The 21,946-nt window shown below is 43.3% G+C and overlaps 1 pseudogene; it reads left to right on the top strand.

The window, feature by feature from the left end:
* The first annotated feature begins 8,095 nt into the window (after nt 1–8,095).
* LOC100062306 (transmembrane protein 132B-like) lies at nt 8,096–19,804 on the top strand (annotated as a pseudogene).
* Nucleotides 19,805–21,946: the final 2,142 nt, after the last annotated feature.

Here is a 21,946-nt window from a genome sequence, read left to right on the forward strand (position 1 = left end):
TGTGTCTGCCAGGTCCTGTCTGCTTGGGTCCTTCAAAGTCCCTCTTTTCTCTTTCTGTTTGTGGAATAGGTGGTTGAGAGACCACCATTTGTATCTGCTTATGTCCCTTTTCCTGGAATCACAGAGAAAACTCTGTTATCCATGCCTCATACCTTAAGTTCACAACACATGATTCTCTTATTTTCTCAAGTGTTGTTTTTTTCTAATAGAAACTTTCCTGAGTAGCTTTAATAGACGTTGGAAAATTTCTGCAGAACTTCCTCTTGAAAACCTGTTTATCCTGCCAAAATATCTTTTTTTAACCTAATTAATTTATGTGCAATCCTCGAACACCTCAGCTTTGGCTCCGGCATCTGTGCCGATGGAGCCTAATTAAGAGGGCTTCTCTCCAGCAGGTCCAGGGTCGCAGTAAGAGCTGGTGCGGGGAGCGGGGCAGTGCCATATGCCGGGCTTCCACCAGACAACTCTTAATCCCTTCCGAGGCATCGTTGGATGAATACGAAGTGCTTGGATCTTTTCCTAAGCTAATAAGCTTTGGTGGCGCTTTGATTAAAATCCTCTGAGTCAAGGGATGAAACGCTAAAATGAAAACATCCCACAAATAAGCATATGCTAAACTTTGCACTGAGTCATGGACCCAGGATGCTCTGAAATTTTGATAAGGAATAATTTTTGGAACATACTTGTCTGGAAAAAGTAAAAGCTTATTAAAAGTGTTACGGGTAGAGCATTTTCCCCAAGGGAGAAAGACTGACATGTCTTGGTTTTCCCATAGTAGTGGCCCATCAAACAGAATCCAAAAATATTCTGTGCCCAGCAATGTGTTGGAGGTTGGATGCGGGAAAGGTGTCAAGGAATTCTGTTGTAAGGATGCTCTGTGGGTCCCAAATTAAGGTGAGCAGGGGACCTGTAGTTCTGAGGTGAAAGCAGCCACAGAATAGGTGCACCTCCCACGCCCCCATGAGAGCTTTGGGGAAATACAATTAAAAATAAAATCTTCTACCAACTCAGAAAATCTCTTTAACAAAAGTAGAAGAGTGGGGCCAGCCCCATGGCCAAGTGGTTAAAGTTTCACCTGCTCTGCTTGGGCAGCCCGGGTTCACAGGTTCGGATTCAGGGTGCAGACCTACTCCACCCATCAGCCATGCTGTGGAACATCCCACATACAAAGTAGAGGAGGATTGGCACAGATGTTAGTTCAGGGCGAATCTTCCTCAAGCAAACAAAAGAGGAATATTGGCAATGGATGTTAGCTCAGGGCAAATCTTCCTCACCAAAAAAAGAAAAATCTAAAAAAGTAGAAGAGAAAGAAAACAATTTTATTATCAAATAAATATTAAGCCAGAATGTGATGTGCATTCCAGGCAATTCACTAAGAGATTGCAAAGACAGAAAGAAATCACATCATTTTATATAGTGAAGCAGATACATAATAGATTGATATGATATGTACATATCTATATACAGATATCAGCCCATCTCATACATGTTCTCAAGATAAACAATAACTAGTCCTTAAATAAAAGGATTCAGCATCCATGGTGAGATGCAGGGCATCCTAAATTCACCTGTGAATTAGGGGAGTCACCAGCGTTCGCTACTTGACTTGAAAGAAAAACTTCTCAGTCTTATGATAGGAGGTGGGTTTGCAACTTGAAGGCAGATACTGGCTGAAGAGAGGCTCCCAGCCTCCCACAGAAACTGAGAGATAGGGGCGATAACGCCCCTGATATTTACATTGCAAGGTGAGGGATCCCAGGTCTCTGAGAAAGACATTCCTGAGTTGTACAGCGGGCAAAAGGCTTATTTAGCTTTTGAAAAGAACCATATACATTTCAAAGGGGCAGAGGAAGCATTCACAATTACAAGTTTCCTAAAGTAAATTCTCTAAAAGAAGGGAGACTCTCTTTCCATTTTTGCTCAGGGAAGAATTAAAATTAATTTGGCATAGCACTTCAGTTTGCATGCTCCACTTGGGTGGCCTGGGTTTGCCAGTTGGGATCCAGGGCAACGGACCTATGCAAGGCTCGTCAAGCCATGCTGTGGTGGCAGCCCACATACAAAAAAATAGAATGAGATTGGCACAGATGTTAGCTCAGCGCCAATCTTCCTTGCCAAAAAAAGCCCACAAAACAAAATTGAATTTTTCTTATGTTAAAATTTCATTTGCCTGTACAGAACCCTGAGTAGTTTACTAAGTAGTATATCATTTGTATGTGGGTCTTTAGGAGAGTGAGTGTCAGACCTGGGAACACAACCTGGCAGCAGAAGAGCTCAGTGGCCCAAGGTCCCTTGGTTCTAGTCACTGGCTCCCCTGGCTGGGAGTTTAGTCGAAAGACCAAGGTGATTAGTCATCGACTTCTCACTGTGGGTGTATTCCTATATCTCCCAAGGACCGTGCTGCTCCAGAGAGGGCCGGGTCTTCTGTCCCTGTGTGTTTGTGCTGAAGTATTCACCCACATTGGTTAAGAACCCTGGTTGTGTGTTCAGATGGCGTGGGTTCGAATCCTGGCTCCGTCTCTTACCAGCTCTGTACCCTTGGCAGTTTGGCCTCTCTGAGCCTCATTTGTTCTGTTATGATATAAGAATAAGAATACTTTACCTTACAAAGTTATTGCAAGGATTAGTTGGCTATAGCGCCTATTAAGTTCTAGGAACAATGCCCAGGACACAGCAAGCCCTCCTTGAGGGTAGTGATTATTATCCCTGCCTTATTTCAGGAGTTACTGACTATAAGGCAGAACAAAAAATATATTGGGTACTCCCTAAGTGTCAAACACTAAGCCATCACTTCACAAAACTATGTAAGGGATATTAAATATTCTTTTGATTCTGATGAAGAAGATTATTAAAGATTATTAAAGGTAGTTTGCGTATCTTCACACAGAAGTGTCCATTTCGTGTATGTGTGAGGAGCATATCTGATTCTGGAACTTGTCTTCATTGGTACAGAGCTTCCTGTGTGTCGGGGTGAGGGCGGGGTCGTGAGGGGGGACTGCAATGCACGGCCAGGTCTTCTTCAGTCCAGACAGACAGATCAATACAGTGGCAAATTCAGTGGCGAGTGGGCGCAGGGGTTAAATTCTTGCTTCTCTTCTAGACAGAAAACAAAGCAGTGGGCGTTTCTTACGGGACCCTCAGATGAAAGATACTTTCCTCTCAAGAGGCGCCTCGTGCCACTATTACTCTCAAGTAACGTTGCAGCAAGAACGAGCAGGAAAATGATGACTCTCCGAAGGTGACCTTTTTCTAGATGGTATTTGCAGACCATTTCACGCACGTTCACAAAGGAAAACGGCACGAACCATCCATCCTTACTCTCCAAGTCCACGTCACCTTCAGTTCTTTTCTGACAACATTCGAAGGCCTGGCATTTGTCTCTCCTTGCCCCTCCTGGGACTCAGAGAGCCTGGCAGTATCATTCAGCTCAATGACGGACTTCTGACTCTCATATTTTTCTGTGTCTGTTTTTTTCCTCCTCCCGCCTCACATACAATTAATGTTTGATGTGATACAGGTAGGTCTGAATTCCATGTCAAAAGGCCAAATTTGCCGCTTTGGAAGCAAAGTCCAATATTTATCAGCTTCCTGGCCAACTTTGTAAAGTTTACTCTTCCCGTCTCCTCTTTGTCATGCTTCCTCACTGTTTGAAAGGAACTTCATTCCTCATCGTTTCCAGTGATGGAAACGAGAGAACTTCCTCTCCTTTCCTCAACACGAGTCATTCCCAGCTCACAGAATGAAACGGGGCGAGAGGAAAGCTGCACAGATGTATTAATCCATCAGCTCATAGTTGCTGAACTCTGTCTGGACTCCTCCCAGTTTGGTTAACTCTGTGATTACATGAGGTCATCAAAGACCCAGCTTCTTTCTTCCTTCTTCACTCTATGCTCTTCATATCAACTTGGTCCTTCTGCTGAAATAGTTCCAGGAAAGGCACCTATTATTGCGTCTGTTTTTAAAGCAAATAAACCCTTTCCAGAAGCACCCTCTCCCACTGGCCTGAATCACAGCATATCACCATTCCTAAACCCGTCCCTAGCAAGAAGGATGGGATTAAAATGACTGGCAAATGGAAGTGAACAGATTATCTCAATAAAATATTGGTTATTTTAGGAAATAATAAAGTACGTGTGTGTTTTGGGACATATAAAAGTGGTTATGGAATAGACCACCAATAATATCTGTGTCGGATGTGGATGAGAAGATTCCAGTCTGGGGAAGATCTGGAAAAAGAGTATTCCAAGCAGAGGGAGAAGCAATTCCAAACGTCCTTTCATATTTGCATTTCATTCACCAATACAGGTCCCAGAAGAAACCAGATAGACCAGTGATCATTTGGCTGTTTGTGCTTAGTTGTAAGCTCAAACAAGTGGTAGCCCCGATCACAGCTACAGCGCCACATGTGGTATATTTGCTAGGGCATATCAATATGGTCTCAGGCATATTGGCTATCATTTGGCGAATTAATCTGTTTAGTGCATTATTTTCTGTCCCACTCAGGAAAGGAGTTCAGAGACAGTTTGCATTCACGTGAGACAGACAACAACATATATTTGCAGTTTCTACCCAGGGCTCTGTTAAGTTTTCTCTCCTTTTCCAGAATATCTTCAGAAGAGATCTGGACCATCTGGGCACACCACAGAACATCATACTGATCTATTACTTTGATGGTATTGAACTGCCTGAGCAGGGTGTAGGCGGGGGTGATGCAAACTTGGAAGAGAGAATAGAAAAGACAGACAGTGACTGTCTGTTGTGATGGATAGTCAGTGGAGTGGCTAAGACTACTGATCCCTCAAACCCCTCTCTCATAAGTTTGCCATGAGAAGTGGAGGTACCCCAGAGGCCTGGAAGGTGTGCTCATCCATCTGCACCCAGCTGAGTGGAGAGCTGTATCTGTGTGGCTCAAGCTGAACTGGGCCCAACACACAGTTGTGTCACTGTGATTTTCCTTCAACAGAGGACTTGCTACCCATTTGTAAGAGTTGTAGCTAGACAACGCTCTCCAACTCTTTCAGGCTCCAACTCAGCATTTGCCCCAAGATTCTGCCTTTCTTGATACATCCTCACTTGGTGACTGAAAACGGTGGTTCAACTGAGGTCACACACTTCTTGAGGCAGCTTCTAGCCAACAGGTGAGTAAGATGGTGTAGCCAAGATCGTGCTCCCCTCAGGATGTCATCAACCAATGACCAGCAAGGTGATGGTTCCAGAGTCTAACCATTCCCACCTAACACTGGATCCTCTAGAAGCCTGTCGCAAAAGATGGACAACAGTCCTGAATGCTATTTGTATAATTTCAGTGTTCATTTCTTATGAATCCAGAATTCCTTATGGTTTCCAAAGCCAATTCTTATTCTAAGGGTAGGCTACCATTCATGAAGTTTTATAGCAGGAATTAGTAGGAAGAAAAGGAACTGATAAAGAAGGTACAGAGTTGAACAATTATCAAAATTTTCTACAAATGAAGTAAAATTGAATATATACCTGAGGGTTTTCAGAAGAGAAGAGTTCTAGAAATACATACTGAATACTTTAAACACAGGAGAAGGTGAGAGGCAGCCTCCTATTTTGCATCTAGTTTATATCAGAACTTTATTGCTTGTAGGTGAGCTCGTATGCTATAGGCTACAGCAATCACTGGGGCCAGGGGCTGGCGTGGGATGTGCTTATCTTCCTTTTCTCCCAGCCTGTGACCTGGAGGGAAGTATTCAGAGGAGAGGCCTCTATCGTGGGGCTTCTCTGGTCCCCCGAAGGAACCCCGGGGAATAGCTGTCAGGCTCAGCCCTGTCAGCATCATAGGTTCTTAAGATAACAAAAGGTGCTCATCTATCCCATTTTCAGCTCTTATCGAAAATCCTGCCACGATTGTTCTTTTTACAAACCTGGACATGATAATGAGGTTTTAAAACCCTCAAACATGCTCTATAAATCAGTTAACAGCTCTGTCAGTGTGACCTTTTCAGCGTGGTATAATTTATGTGTCTGGTTATTTGGAAATAGCAAGGGGGATGGACGAAGTGGGCTATCTCACGGGAGATATGAAGAGTTAAGAAAACGCCCCCCTCTGCTCCTTCCTAACAGTCTCGTGATGTTAAATGGCTGAACCTGGGTGCACTGGCTGTGGGATGCTCCAGGACAGCAATAACACGAAGAAGAAAAACACACGTGGCCTGTGTTCCTCATTTTGTTCTTGATGCCCTTTTACTAAGAGGGAGACTAGATTCTCTCTTCAGTAGCCTCTGTTAACATTCATATATATTATATATACATGTATATGTGTACGTATATACATATATATTACATATTATACAAATACATTTGTTGTTTGATTAACTAGTTGACACTTCAGAAGCTGACGAATTATTTTGCTTTAGGGGAATCCTGCAATTATTTAATTTCTGAATTTTTAACTATTGCCTCTTATGAACCGGAAGGAGCCAGCTTCGGCTTCCACACTCACACCACTGCTTATACCAACCGAGATTATCAACATATACGTTTTATAGATTTGGGAAGTGGTGTCTCAATCGTGTTTGATTTGCATGTTTTTAAATAGAAATGAGATTGTGTCTTTTGGTATGATTGAAGATGCTTTGCATTTCCTCTTTATTAAATGTTCCTCTACTATTTTGTCTTGTAGAAAAAAAACCTGGAATCTTCGTATTGTTTTAGTAGATCTGAGTCTCAAAGGAGATACAGGAGGAAATAAGTGGACAGTAAGGGATTGGCTCATTCTAGCTCCTAATTTTGATGGAACACCCAAAGGTGTAGGATTAACCGAAAAGTCCTGCGGGATCAGCTGTCTTCCATACTCTGTAGTGACGTCGGTGTTAAAGTGTAGCATCCGCTTACCTGGGATTGGAGCTGAGATGCACAAACAGCTGCAGAGAGGCAAAGGGAGCATCAGAGAGGGCCGCTTCTATTTCTGCTTTCTGGCTGATGCTCTTGTCCCTGCGCTATCCCATCCTCGAGCGATCATTTTCTTCTATATCTTTCCTTAGAATTCATATGCAATAAACATGAGTTAAGTGCCTTCCATGTGCTAGGCAGTGTTTTTTGTACCCAGGATACACCAGTGACAAAAGCAGACAAAATCTCTCCCCCAGTGATGATACCGGCCCTTACTTGTCTGTGAAAGGTGTCGAAGCCCTTCGAGAGAGATGTGGAATAACTGTAGGTGTGTAGCAGTGGGCAGCCCTGTGAGCAGCCCACACCAGATGTTGTCTCCAGAAGTAGTCAGGTTCTCCTGAGCCAGCCTTCTCACTTTACTGGGCCTCAGTTTTGGCATCTGAAAAATAAGATTGTGGGCCCCCTTTTTGCTTGTGATTCTGGGGAGAGCTTTCCTCGGACATAGCATCTTTCTCATATGAAGTTATACTTGTTCACGCGTCTCCTCCATCTATGTACATGTGTGGGATTTTCTGAAGGCCTAGGAGAGATGGCCACAAAGCGTCTTATTTGCTCAATAGGAAGATATCAAGGAAAACTGGGCCTTGGTTGTCTCATTCTTCACCTGCTAATTAGCTCCCTCAGAAAGCTGAAGACGAAGCCTGTAATGAAAATGCCATCCATCACTTTCATTCTCCAAAATTGCAGTTTAAAGGAGTAAAAAATACTTATACTCGTTTTTTTAAAGGCTTTGTTGAGTACTTTGCACAGGAGAATTTCAGTCTATGATAAAACTCTACTGTTTAGTTTTTTTAAAAAGATTCTATTTATGGTTGGCATAAAACTATTTCTCAGTACCATATGGCCAGCACTTATATATTGTCAAAAATGGCCCAAGCATAAAATTTGATGCATCTGAGATTTGATTTATGGAAGACTGAGTACATTTGGTGAGGGACACACATACCCACACACACACACACACACACAGACAAACACACAGGCATAAGAGATTACGTCATTCCTTTACATTAGTCTTACAGTTTTGCTAGTGGTGATTGATTGGGACAAAATGTTTTTTCTGAGATTTATTTATCATCATTTGTCACTAAAAAAATCATGTTAGCTACAAGCATATTCTCCCAGCTCTCTAGTAAATCAGGGCTGTTGGAGTTTCCTGAACTGTCATTGATGTGTATTGTTGTTTGTGGTCTTTTTTCGTTTTTTCGTTTTGCTTTTTTCTGCTGACGCATCTCAAGATCCCACTCCTCCCCCGTGTTTTCCAGCAACTGATTCCGTTTCTGTGAACGACAAGGAGACGGAGAGCGGAGTGGACGCGATCGTGGACTTCACCCACCAGTGCTTCACCTCCCAGGTGGAGGTCACGGTCTGGGCGCCCTGACTGCCCCTGCAGGTGGAGATCTCGGACAGGGAGCTGAGCCAGATGAAAGGATGGAGGATCCTGGTGGCCTGCAGCAGAAGGTGAGAGCCAGAGAAAAGATTCCATCCTCTGTGGACCCAGAACTTCTTGTAAAGATGGTAAAATTGGCACTCAGGCACCCAGGCCCCAGGGAGCAGCATGAGGGTGGGTAACATTGTCTGGACTTGGGGTTCAGGTGGATCAGACTCTGCCACCCGTTTGTGGTGAGAGACATGATGAGGGGGTACACTGGGGAGCCAGCCTCTGCCCATCGCTCGTGATCTGAGTGGAGAAAATGACTTAACTTCTCTGGGTTACATTCTCTTACCTGGAAAGAGGAACAACCCTAGGACTGACCCGGTAGGGTTGTGGTTAACAGTCAACAAAACCATGCGTACAAAGCATCCAGCCCAGGCTTGGCACTTAAGGATGGCTTGACAGTCGTCCTTCATCCCTGATTCCCCTGTCATCCCTCCTGTCATTTTTCCTTTACTACTTGGAGAAGCCAGTAAACTTTTACTGATGATGGTGTAATGGTGAGGAGTGCGTATGCTGGGGTCAGCCTGGCTAGGTGTTAGTCCTGGTTCTGCCACATACAGCTCAGTGACCCTACTCAAGTTACTTAAGCTCCCTCTTCCTCAGTTTCCCCATATGCGATTGGGGATGATCGCATATGGGGATCTTCAACATGATATGGGGCTTCTGCAGCATGAAGCACCATTCTGTCTATCTGTACATAAAAAACATATAAATATGTATAATGTATATAAATAACTATTCATCTCATAGAAATATAACGTATACACGAAATACAGAATAATCCATAGACATACATACAAATCATATATGTAATAAGTATCATATAAATATATACAATGCATATAAAATGCATATCAATACGAACTATTTATATGTTGTATAAATATAAAATATACTTGAAATGCATAATAATCCATTAAAACACATATTATATGTATATATAGTAAATATATATATTAAAACATATATATACATATATAGATGGGCCGTTGATTCTTGTCCATTCAGTGATTTGGGGATCCAGAATCTATGTTGGCTGCTGGATGGGAAAAGGGAATATGGAGGAGGCACATACACTTTTTTCTGTCTTGGCCTGGAAATGGCTTATCTCTTTTCTCTCCTTCTGTTGTGGGAACAATCACATGGCCATGCCTGGGTGCAAGGGCGCCTGGGCAATGTGACCCCCGACTAGAGGGCAGCTCCCCCGCATCCAGTGTCTGCGCGGCTGAGGCCCTGGATCGTGGGGCAGCCTGCAGTCTGCTGCCTCTTGTGGTTACTACTGCACATTTTAAAGTCTTGTGGGCCCTGCCTAATTTGCTGCCTTGTGTTGAATCAGCAAGGGAAAAAGTTCCCTGAGGTCACATCCGGGGATATGTGGCCAAGAACCCCAAGCCCCTCAGTGCACTGCCGTCTGGCTTCTGCTTCGACCTTGGGCACGCCTGCCGGTGACTATTCTTTATGCCAGGAACAGAAGCTACAAGGAAATGCAGCCGTTTCCCTAACAGTGGAGTCTCGGGCATGTGCCAGTGGTCAAGAATTCCTGGGTTTGAGGGAAAAATAAGATATAACACAAATTTGATGATAATGTGTTGTCACTGCTAAATAAGCTTCAAACTATTCAGCAATCTCTGCCTTCAAGGTGGTGTATTAAGAACACACTGAAGAGGGTCTGGCCCCGTGGCCGAGTGGTTAAGTTCGCGCGCTCTGCTGCAGGTGGCCCAGTGCTGCAGGTGGCCCAGTGTTTCATTGGTTCGATTCCTGGGCATTGACATGGCACTGCTCATCAAACCACGCTGAGGCAGCGTCCCACATGCCACAACTAGAAGGACCCACAACGAAGAGTATACAACTATGTACCTGGGGGCTTTGGGGAGAAAAAGGAAAAAAATTAAATCTTTAAAAAAAGAACGCGCTGGGGGCTGGCCCCGTGGCTGAGTGGTTAAGTTCGCGCGCTCTGCTGTAGGCAGCCCAGTGTTTCGTTGGTTCGAATCCTGGGCGCGGACATGGCACTGCTCATCAGACCACGCTGAGGCAGCGTCCCACATGCCACAACTAGAAGAACCCACAACGAATAATATACAACTATGTACCGGGGGGCTTTGGGGAGAAAAAGGAAATAATAAAATCTTAAAAAAAAAAAAAAAAAGAACACGCTGAAGAAAATATTCTCGTCCCTTGACCTTAGGAGTTGGTTCTTACTCGAGGGGAAGCTTTTAAAGATGGCACCAGGGGAACAGCCCTGAAAATCTTGACATTCTCAAGATGAAGAGAATAGTTTCAACTTAGCCTAATATTAATAAGACGAGACATATAATTTTTTTCAGTATCCTAATGCTGAAACCTGCTGAAAGCACCCAGTAACCTAAAGGATGGAAGGAAAAAAGATCCATAACTTATCTGTTGGTGATGTCATAATTACATTGTTCAAAAATCAAAACTATAGTAAAAAATATACACTGAGAGGTCCCATTGCCACCCCATGTCCATGTCTACCTTATTCCCTGTACCCCATAGATATTTATTTTTGTTAGTTTCTTATTTGTCCTTCCCTCGTTTGTTTATTTAAATATAAGCAGACAGGAATTTAGGTGCATGTTCATATCCTCTACTTTGTTTTTAACATAAAAGTTAGCATTCTTCATCCACAGCTCCATCCTTGCTTTTTTCACTTCGCACCGTAATCCTGGAGTCTTACCACACCAGAGATGGGCTATCTGTTAACTCTTTTCATGGCTGCATAATATTCACCAAACCTTGGGTTATCATAATAGGTCTAGAACAGATACACCTTTTCTACTCATTTTGCAAGTTTATTTATTTTTTAAACAGACTTTATTTTTAGAGCAATTTTAGATTTACGGAGAAATTAAAAAGATAGCACAGAGTTCCAATGTCCCCTGCACCCACTTTCCCCTATCATTTGCATCTTACGTTATCATGGTACATTTGTTACAGTTAATGAATGCATGTTGATATATTATCATTAACTAAAGTCCATATTTTATTCAGATTTCTTTAGTTTTTGCCCAATTTTCTTTTTCTGTTCCAGGGTACTGCATTACATTCAGTGTTCATGCAAGTTGGGCGCCTCTTGTCGGTGACAGGTTATGAGACTTTCCTTGTTTTTGATGACCTTGACAGTTTTCAGGGGTTCTGGTCAGGCATTTTCTAGTGGAATTTGATGTGTGTGTGTATTCATATTTGACTGTAGTTGTAGGTTTTGGGGAGGAACACTGCAGAGGTAAAATGCCATTTTTGTCACATCACATCCAGAGTAGACTTAAGTTCCGCATTGTACCTCTAGTCAACAATACTATAGTGTACACTTAAACATTTGGTAAGGGGAAATAACTCAGGTTGTGTCCTTACCACAAAAATAAAATTGGAAAATAAAAAAGAAGGCGGCCACATTTCTGGCCTCAGCTGACAAGCAGGGAGACTTGGGCTCCTGGGGGCTGAATGGCTGGGTGATGGAGGGTGGGAATGAGCGGACAGCCTGCTTCTCTTAGAAACTGCTCCCTGTGTTCACTTTATCCAAATACTTGATCGAGAAACAAAATAGCCCAGATCAGAGCAGTGTGCTTGCAGTTTCTTGGTTGCTAACATTGTCCCAAAGCAAATTACAGCAACATAAATTTGCTTTTATAATCTCGCTCCCATAATGGGTGTTGCAGAGTCTATAAAGAGACACACAGAATAAACACCCTTGGGGACCAAAGAAGAAGAAAAGAAAACTTTCCCTAATATCATAAATAAGTGATTTTTCTTGTTGTTATTTTTCTTTGACTTCAGAAATAGTTATCAGCTCACGGAATCAAGCATTTTTGAGGCAATGAATTCCCCAGCATGGGGTCATAATGAGAGAACCAATAACTGCCTGGGGCTGAATATCTGATTTTTGAAGCAGAAGAAAAGCCAAAATGAGGGGATAAAGTGCCTATCCCGTTGTGTAAACAGAAAGTGAATTAGAGAGGAAAGTGTTTATGCCCTATGAAGTCTAACAGCCACTTAAGAGGATGCTGTTATTTGAGAAGACAGGGTTTGCTGCTAACGGGCACTCTGCTCATCTTCCTGCTTGGCAGCTGCACAGATTTAAAAAGAGGGGAGAGAGCAGAGCCCCACCCAGAGACGGAGGGTGGTCAAGGTTGTGAGTGCTGGGGAGTTCTGATGCCCTCCAGGAAACGCAGCAACTGGAAGTAGCCCCATGCTTAGAAATCGGGTCTATGGGCGAAATAATAACAATGCCGATGGCAGCTGCTGTGCTCCCAAGGGCTGATGACACGCTGGAGATTGCTTGTGACATTGTGATTTATAGGAAATATGTATCTGGTCCTCCTCTATGGTTCCTGGCTCACGGCTCCCAAAACTCTCGGAGTTTTCTAAGTGATAAAAGCAATTTGAACATCTTTTGTTATAATATTTGGTCTTTTGTCCTCAGTTCAGAGACATAAAGGTGAAATGGGTCTTTAGTTATTCCTAACAAGCCCCTTTCAACCTCACCTGTTCCCTAAGGTGTAGTGAGTCATATTTTCTCTGTCCTCTCACAGAGCCTGTGCCGAACTCCGTGGAATCTCTTCTTGCATCATCAGGACAATCAGTCCTGAATTCTGACGAGGGCTTCCTCTCTGGTGGTCTCATGCCAAGCACACGGCAGGTGTCATTTCCCTCAATGCATACCAAGCACATGAGAGGTGGGTGCCGGCCCACTTTGCAGGTGAGGAAGCTGGGGGTCAGAGCGTTCCAGCACCTCGTCTAAGTCAGGGTGGAGCAGGGCAGTGCAACCAGTTTTGCTTCATCCTGGAGCTCAAACCAGCCACTCCCAAACCTAGCTGCACATTCGATTCACCAGGACCTCTTCAGAATATGTGGATTCCTGGCCCCAGCTCCGAGACGTCATGATTGAAACTGGGCAATGGGATGCTTAACGGCTCCCTGGATGCTTCTGATGCACCGCACAGTTTGGGAACCACTGACTCATCCTCTTGATCCTATAACTGCCTCTCTGGAGCCTGTATCTTCTACTTGAGTGAAACAAATTGAAGGCAAGAGACACTGCCTTTGTCCTCTGGGCTCTGGGCATGAAGCAGCGATTCCAGCTCATAGTCAGCCCCCCGCCCCCAGTGGTGATGGTTGAAGAGACTGGGGGACGGATCAGCAAGTGGGCACGGCAGACGGGCAGAGGAGCCATGCCCTTTCGTTTTACTCTGTACAGTCCCACAGTTGCTGGAAAATTGAGGGTATTTGTAATGTCTTAATGATAGTTATGCTCCTTCTGGTTTGTTTGTGTCCCAGGCCCACCTGAGAGAGCGAAGACGAGGAGGACAAGGAGAGGAAGGGCCGGGCTGCCCACTGTAGTACCAGCACGCCACGGTGCACGTCCTCACCCAACTTGTGGTGGAGTTGCCCAACTAAGGTCAGCTGAGCTATGTGCTGAGCCCTGACTGGCATTTGGACATCACTGACCTCATGACGGATTTCTTGAAGGTGGAGGAGCCAAAAATTGCTCAGTTGCAGGATGGCAGGACCCTGGTGGGTCGGGAGCCGGGCATCACCACTGTGCAGCTTCATTAATTAATTATTTGACCTTTCCCCCAAATACCCAACCCATTATTTGTGTGTGTCCGGATACAAGTTAGTGCAAGGTAACTCTGTGCATGTGTGTTTGTGTGTGTGAGAGAGGAAGTAATGAGAAATAATACACAGGATTCATCAATCTTCATAACTCATATTCAGAAATTAATTTTTAATTTAGGAAGCACGAAAAAGCTTTTGCAAATTAAAGACACTCTTGAGATCAATCATTTTTCGCCAGTGAATGCTGAGTTGACACATACAACGAAAACAATCTTATTCCCCTGCTGTCTCTAGTTCTCTACCCAGGGATGCTTGGCAATGTTTGGACGCATTGTCGTCATACTCATTTTTACACACTTCCATAATTTCATGCTTTCTCTGTTCTTATACTGTTATTGAAAATATTTCATAGCTGATTTGAATAGAACAGCTGTGAAGAGGTTATACAACAGGTCATTCATTATCTTTGTAAGATGTTTAAATATTTTGATCACATCACAATTTAGGTTTTGCCCAAACGTAATTTTGCAAAAGCAGGTTTATTGATGCTGCATTAGTCCAGGTCTGCATCACCTCTGCTGGCAGGTTGATGCTTTATGAGATGAGACAACTTCCTAAGGACATTAATATTCCCTTTTCCACTGTGTCTTCCTCTTGAGCTCAATGGTGCCACATGGACCAACAATTATTGCTTTATAAACATCTAACTACTCAAAAAGAATGAATTTAAGCAGAGGAAGAAGGCTAGAAACTGTTGGAGAGGAAGAAGTCTTTCTCTAGCCTTCTGGGTTCTTCTGGCTGGTCAAAGAATTAAATTGACATAAGACAGATTAAAGAGAGAAAATTAAATTTAATTTCTTACATACGGGAACCCAAAGATACGAGGTTCCTCAACAGTCAAGTAATTGGGGTTTATATGCTATCCTGAGCTAAGGAGGAGGCAAGGGTCTGGGATTTTGAAGGGAAGGAAGGCAATTCACAGGGAGAATGAAAAGAGCAAGTGTTCGGAAAACCAGTGTTTGCCATGCCACCCAGAGACAATGGGACCCGGGGAGGACTTGGATCCAACGGGCCTTGCTGAGACTCCCCTCCACCACCACACCTCGCTTGTGTGCTTTGTAGATATCCCTGTGAAGCTCTTCTTCCCTTTATCTAAAGTCTTTCAGGCAGTGAAGGGAAAGATAAAAGTTGTCTTAGTCTTTCTGTTTCTTAAAAATAATCAGCTTAAAATAATAGTCATGCCAAAAAGACACATTTTGGGTGGAAAACTTTACTTCCCTGCAACACCATTTCTCTAGATATTTGCAGTAATTTTCTTCCGTTGTCAAAGTGTAAATACTGGTTTTGAGAAAGATGTTATGTTTCATGTGCTTTAATAAGCCAACATCATCAGGGAGATAATTTTCTTTGATTTTTTAATATTGTTACTAGATTAACTCAAACCCTTTGAAGAAAACAAATAATTAATGTGTATAAATCAAAGGAAATAAAATATATTAGGCTGATGTATGTTTATAATTCCTTGTCTTTTTAATTGATGGGTATAATTGAACATCTAAAAAAAAATTTTCCTAAACCATTTCATTTAGTTATCCTTGCCTGGGACCATCTGTCCTAATCTCGTCAGGTACAAATCTGTTGTCTGAGAGTCAGGTTCAGTGACCTGTTGCTATTAAGGAGACCACACCCAGAGGATATATGGGACATCATATCAAACAGCAGAAGAGAGAGAGTTACTATAGGATGTTGGGGAGGGTTGCGTGTAGGTAAGGTCTTAGTAAGGCAGAGTGGGCAGGGAGCCAGCATCCCTCCAGACTGTGAATGGACCTGGGACCCTTCTTGCTGGTGAAACACAAAATACTCAGGGGTGAGGAATGTTGTCTTCAGAAACCCCTTATCTGAAATCCTGCACTTGAGTCGGAAGTCAGACACCCCAAAATGTGTCGTTCTGGCATCATGAGTATTTTAAGCTGCTTCTCCGTGTTCAGGTGAGCTAAATCCTCAAGGCAAGAGAGGCATGTTTGTTCTTCCTCGTGTGATTTCAAAGACTAAGGCTTTTGATAATCTTTGATTTTGAGAACACTGTTTCTCAGTGAGCAAAAGCAGTAGTAATCACCCAAATAAAGGGGTTGTTCTGACATTACAGTTGTCACCTGTCCTTGGGAGGAATCTCATTTCCTGCTGACCTCACAGGTGACCTCACCTGCAGCTGCTACTGCACCTGATGGCGAGGCAGGGATTTCCTGCCTTGGTCTGAGTGAGTTTCTTCTTTCTGGAGGAGGCATTCATTTAGCAGTAAACCGAGAGCACACTTTAGGGGTTAAAGTGATTGTGGCAAAGCTATGATGGAAAAGAAAACATCCAGCTGATTATACAGATCTATTTTCTGCTGAAGCTTTCTTGCTTCCTCGGAAGGTCCTCTCACCTCTGTCTGACTCCATCCTGGCCGAGAAGACGGTGACCGTCCTGGATGACCGCGTCACCATCGCAGACCCGGGCGTGCAGCTGGTGGCTGGCTTGTCTCTTTCCCTGCAGCCGCACAGAGCCGACAAAAGAGCCATTGTCTCCACAGCGGCCGCCCGAGACGTTCTCCAAGCACCGCGGCAGGTGGGACTCCAGAGTCCTTTGTCACTGCTCAGTTGAGATGGTTTCTCTCTCCCTCCCATCCTGCAAAGGAGAGGAGTAGAGCCCTCATAGCTAGAACTGGTGACTCTTGAAGCTTCCTCCTCCTTCTTACCCTGTCTGTCCTTCTCTGGGAAAAGCGCTCAGTGGCTTAGAGACATCTTCCTTAGATCCATTGCCTACACAATATATGCTTTAATTCATTGACTGCATGTCCAGATACCATTTTGCAGTGGGTTCTCCATGACCAAAGGATCACGTTTCTGCTTTTCTAAAATAAGTAGTATTATCCCTGAAAATTCTATTTCAACTATTTAAACAAGTATGGCTAATAGGCACCAGATATCTGTTGGTTTATATTAACTGTGGGCAACTTTAAACCTCTGCTCCATCTTTAAACTCGTAGCAAATCCACGTAAATTAGATCAAAGTCATTGTGTCTTTCAAGCATGCCAGTCCCCATAAAGCATCTTTTCCCAGATACTTCAGGCCGAGCGTGTCTTTCTAATAAAGAATGCTTGAAGTGATATTATCTTGAGCACTAGCTTGATTAGCTGCACCTGAAATTGATTCAGGCGCATCACGTGATCTTTCAAACTCTTTTTGGAAAATTAAAGTCAAATTCTGTTATATGACATTCAATACGTTAATATGCTCAGCACTGCATTCAGCGAAGTATGTAAATTTGCTCCTCACACCAGTGGGGCTACAGCACATGATTATGTCTGTTTAATGTGTGACGGAAACTGCTCTAGATTTTAAAACACAGGGATTTATTTTTCTCAGCTTGCATATTGAAAACATATTTTATAGGAAACCACATTTGTGAACATGTTTAGAAATTTGAAGAAAAGAAATTATAACAAAATGCTTTAGTTTCATTATTTTCTTAGTTCTCAGAATTTGTTCGGTGATGGTTTGGAGACACGCTTAGACATTTATGATCCTAAGAATGTTTTTCCATCGCTACCTCATCATGGGATGAAATGGTGGTGTCTGTCCAGGAAAGCCTTCAGTTCAAATGGCCAGTGGTGGTGGCAGAGGGTGAAGGGCAAGGACCCTTGATTAAATTGGAAATGATGATTAGTGAACCTTGTCAGAAGACCAAGAGGAAGAGAGTTCTTGCCGTGGGTAAAGGAAATGTCAAGGTCAAATATGAACCAAATATTGATGATCACCAAGGAGGCACCAATGATATTGAGGGCATAAATTGCAAATATAAAGACCACCTCAGTAATTCCATGGAGCGTGAAGGGAAACCAGGATAAAGCAGTTCAGGAATGCTTCCAACATGGCGCCTCTGTTGGCCAAGAGGAAGGTGCCAACAAAAGCACAACCCCCCAGTCTCCCATGGAAGGAAAGGATAAGAAGTTGCTCAGGAGTGGTGGTCCACATGCCTTCACAAGCTTTCCCATTCAAGAGAAGTTACCGTTATGGAAACCCAATAATCCGAGTGACCTTACAGTGACCTCAAGGGGGTTAACCGACCTGGAGATTGGCATGTACGTCCTGCTCTGTGTCTTCTGCCTGGCCATTCTGGTCTTCTTAATCAACTGTGTGGCATTTGCTTGGAAATACAGACACAAAAGGTTTGCTGTGAGTGAGCAAGGCAACGTCCCCCATTCCCGTGACTGGGCCTGGCTCGGGAATGAAGTGGAACTTTTGGAGAGCCCGGTGGACATCACACTCCCGTCGGAGGAGTGCACAACCGTGATAGACAGAGGGCTGCAGTTCGAGGAGAGGAACTTCCTTCTGAACGGCAGTTCCCAGAAGACTTTCCACAGTCAACTGCTCAGACCTTCGGACTACGTCTATGAGAAGGAAATTAAAAATGAACCTATACATTCATCGGGCCCAAAGAGGAAGCGAGTCAAGTTTACTTCCTACACAACCATCCTCCCAGAGGACGGCGGCCCGTACACCAACTCCATCCTGTTCGACAGCGATGACAACATCAAGTGGGTCTGCCAAGACATGGGGCTGGGGGACTCCCAGGACTTTAGAGACTATATGGAGAGACTGCAGGACCAGATGTGAACTCCTCTCTTATGTCCGTACTCACCTTTATGCCTTCTGTTTTCTGAGTGGTGGAGCAGTGAGTTTATCAGCAATAGGGGATGATTTAGCAAAGCTTAACTTGTGGAGGTCTGGTGGGTCCCTTCCTGAGCAGGTGGCAGAGGTCTGGGGGGCTATAGCAGCTGGGTTAGAAGCCAGGATGTACCCTTCGATAGCTACAAGCAGACACTGGGATGGCTGTGGGACCCTGTTTTTACGTGCTTCCTGGGACCAGCTCAGTGCTAATACAATGAACCTAGAGCGCATCGATGTTACTCAGGGTAGATAGCCACTTGGAATTAGAAAGGGTTTTGGAATTGATTTTTCTATTCTTCATGCCTCGTGGAGCGCAGTTACTCATCCATGGCCGGAGAGCAGACACATGTAAAACATCAATGTAGCCACCCTTACTTGCAGTGAGTACTGCTCTTGCTTTGATGAACGTATGCCAAAGGCTGAGACTGAGGTGTGGCTGGGTGCCAGGGGTGTGCACTGCACAAGACTAAGAGTGAGTGCCTCCTTAAATTTGATGCCCTCAGGCTCCTCATTCTCTTCACCCTAGTCCCTGCCCTACATATGCATCAACAGCTAGGTTCTTTGGCTTCTGGAATTCTTTTGGAAATATAAATAGGGGAAAAAAGTAGTTTTTTCAAGATCTGTTTGATGGCGTGTAAGTTTTCTTCCCTGGGGTTTGTCATGTCACATCATTTCCTGCATGTCTATATTGGATGGTGGTTTTCTCCACTTTTCCCTTGAGCGTTTAGGGGTGGCACCTAAACTCTTACCCCTACTTTATCTTTCTGAGTTTTCCTTATTGAAATATCTTGTATCTGAATTGGACAAGAGGTTTTATTTAATATATGAGTATCCATTAAAGAGTTCTATTAACAAATAAATTTTACATGAAACTTTTTTCCCCTTGAATTTTGGGGAAATGTTGAGAGCCGTTGACATGCTTTTTTTTTCCCTCTGGTAATTGGAACTCAAGGGGGAACCAATGAAGTTCATTTCTGGAGGGTACAATCTCTCAGTTAAAACTACTTTTTGCTGTATTTATATAAGCACTGTATGAGCATCATTTTTAATATCCATTCTAAATAATCTAAAAATAGGACTGACACACATAGAAAGAAAATGCCTAGGAAGCAGCTGTAGATGAAGCTTGCCACTTGCCTGAATAAAAAGAAAGAGAAATAAATAGAATGATGTTTCAGTCTAACAGTATGTAGACACCCAGCTATGCGATAACCAGGAAAACATGCACAATTGTTTTTCTGGCAGAAACAAAACATTCATGGAATGCACACTGAGGGAGAAACAACTGGTGTTCATATTCATGCACACACACAATCTTAGCGGGAAATGGCTCTTCCAAGATGAATAAGCTGCCCTTAGGAAAAACACAGAGACTAAATCTCTGGCAAAGAAAAAAGAAACTGCATATGACATGGTTCTTGTGTAACTTACAAAATATCAAGTGCTGCTGGATGAACCATAGGAATGATCTCAAGCAAAGCGAGAATTCAAAGGTAGGAAGATTTAATACGATTTTTATTTATTAAGATGGAACAGCTGCTGAAATGGATATTGGGCTAGAATGGCCATCTTAGTCTCTGCTGAGCCATTTCGTCTCCAAGAAATAAACTTTTTTGAAGGTAAAATAAAAGCTTTCATTTTTCTTGTTCTCAATGATGGAACAAATAACTTGTTCAAAATAATAGTGGCAATAATATGTCTGATTATGCGCGCTTCTGCAGAAGTGAGATGAACGACAGCAGTGATACAGGGACGGGGGAGGAATTATGATTTTTTAATTTTTTATTTTTAAGCTGAATGTGTAATGTTTTATTTCTTTAAAAGAGACAGATCTTAAGCAAAAATGGCAAAGCTAGCATCTTACATTTCTGTGGTCTGTATATTGACATCTCGTTATTATTCTATAATTTCAAATATTTCATAACACAAATTTTAATATGAAAGAGAGAGCTTAACACAGCACTCAGCCAGCAGTGGCTCCTCCAAAACGGTCAACTAGCATTCTGAGGCTGTCCTTCCATGCCGCACCCTTACCTTGACGAGCATCTCCTTCCTGGCTTTGTTCTCTTAACAGTGTGGAGGATGTCTTCTACTTTTTGACAAAGTTGATGGAAACTTCTATCCTGGCTACTCACAGTTAGCTCAGATAACCTCAAGGATAGATCGTGCACATCTGAGGACCAGATCTAAGAAATGGAATTTTAAGGCACAGGAGTTGCAGGGTCCTTGACTCCAAATGGCTGATGACTCAGGTATTCGAAAGAGAGCATAGCCATCCCCTTGTCACCACTGTTCGTGGGTGGGAACATCCAAGCCAACTTCCGATATGTTCTCGTCACACTAGCAACCTAAGTATTCTTCCTGTATCTCTTGTTTTTGGACAGGGTGCAAATCCCTGGTGATGTGGACATGACCCAGAAGCTGGTCTTCTGAGTCCTGTAATTGCTATCATTGGGATTGAGAAGTGAGGCTGATAAAGCTTGAGTTTTTTTTTTCAATTTAGCTGGAGAATGAAACCAGGAGACCTGAGTCATTTGATGTGAAAATAAGACACCGCAGTGAGGACACAGAGTCAAATCCTCCTTAAAGAGCCTCTAAGATGTTACCTGGAATGTGTGAGCATGCTGGACTTGAAAAAAGGACTCACTTACCCCGAAATTTTTCTGTTAAGAAAGAGAAGGAAATTTATGTTATCTTTGTGAAAGCACTACCTGTCATCTCCACTGCTCTAAACCTGATGGTCCCATGAGAGGGGAAGGAGCCTTATTTCCTTAGGGGAATCACCAGCCACTGTGGAAATGACAAGGACTCTGTAATAAACACCGGTCACGGGCAAGTCCAAATGGGGGGACTTCCCAGGCTGCCTCCACTATCCAGACCCGGGACTCCAATTATGGTTCAGCGACTGCCTATCTTATCACTGTTTCCACAATTATAACAGAAATGGGTGCTTATTGTAAAATATCTAGAAAATGCATACATGTATAAAGGAAATATAAAATGGCCAAAAATAACCACTAACAACAACAACAAAGACCATTTAAAAGATGGCTAGCTCCGGGAAGAAGAGCTCTTTTGTGAGCCAGGAGATAGCTCCAGGGTTTCCCAGAGTGTTCGCTGGAGAGGTGGCCCCTGTTGTAGAGAGAAGTACATGCTAATTCGAACATAATTATTCAAACGAAGCCTGCTGCTTCTCAAAGTTACTTTCAATGTTCTCTCCATTTGGATACTTGACATTTGGCCCAGGCATAATAGGAATTCATTTCTGAAATGGAAGTGTCGCAGCTCAGTTGCAGGATGAGTCAC

The sequence above is a fragment of the Equus caballus genome, chromosome 8 (assembly GCF_041296265.1).
Source record: "Equus caballus isolate H_3958 breed thoroughbred chromosome 8, TB-T2T, whole genome shotgun sequence".
In the NCBI taxonomy this organism is placed as follows: domain Eukaryota; kingdom Metazoa; phylum Chordata; class Mammalia; order Perissodactyla; family Equidae; genus Equus; species Equus caballus.